This window comes from Bison bison, unplaced genomic scaffold, assembly GCF_000754665.1.
Source record: "Bison bison bison isolate TAMUID 2011002044 unplaced genomic scaffold, Bison_UMD1.0 scf7180017862692, whole genome shotgun sequence".
NCBI classification, from domain to species: domain Eukaryota; kingdom Metazoa; phylum Chordata; class Mammalia; order Artiodactyla; family Bovidae; genus Bison; species Bison bison.
In genome coordinates, this window is record NW_011493264.1 from 218646 (window position 1) to 219218 (window position 573).

Consider the following 573-nt stretch of genomic DNA (forward strand, 5'->3'; position numbering starts at 1 on the left):
ACGGCATCCATAAGGAGCACGTCTTCAAGCTCCAGTTCAAGTCCCACGTCTACTTCTTCCGGGCTGAGAGCAAGTACATGTTCCGGAGGTAACTGCAGAGGCGCCGGCCGCGCGTTCCCTGGGTCTGCAGGGGCTGCCGAGCGCTGCTGCTGGGGCTTAAGGCGCCCTTCCCTCTTGACTTGGGGTCGTTCTTAGGAAGGTGTTGGGGCACAAGCCTGCCAATCTGAGGGCTGGAGCACACCCTGCCTCCCAGGTGAGCAGTTGGTGGGGTGCTCTGACCTCTGCACCTCCTCTCAGGTGGATGGAGGTGATAGAGAGAGCCAGCGCCTCAGCTGGGAGGGCCGGGACCCCTGAAGAGGAGGCCTGAGGCCCACCCTGCCCAGATGCAGACAGCCGAGCAAGCAAGGCCAGCACGCACCCCACAACTGCTCATCCCCCAGGAGACTGGTGGCAGGTGGGCCTCCAGCGACACCCGGCAGAGTGCTGCCCTGGGACACAGCCCGTACCTGGGCTCTGCGGGGCGCTGGGAGAGCGTGCAGGGAAAGCAGGCCCACTCTGCGCGGGCAAGGCTGG

At 65.1% G+C, this 573-nt stretch overlaps 1 protein-coding gene and 1 long non-coding RNA gene across 2 annotated transcripts in view; both read left to right on the forward strand.

Moving 5' to 3' along the window:
- LOC104983449 lies at positions 1–571 on the forward strand. The gene is made up of 2 exons (XR_824644.1): positions 1–88; positions 298–571. It is a non-coding gene; the product is annotated as an uncharacterized LOC104983449 (long non-coding RNA).
- FARP2 (FERM, RhoGEF and pleckstrin domain protein 2) overlaps positions 1–573 on the forward strand; it is an 86495-nt gene that overhangs the window by 84951 nt on the left and 971 nt on the right. The gene's annotated exons all lie outside the window — the stretch shown is intronic.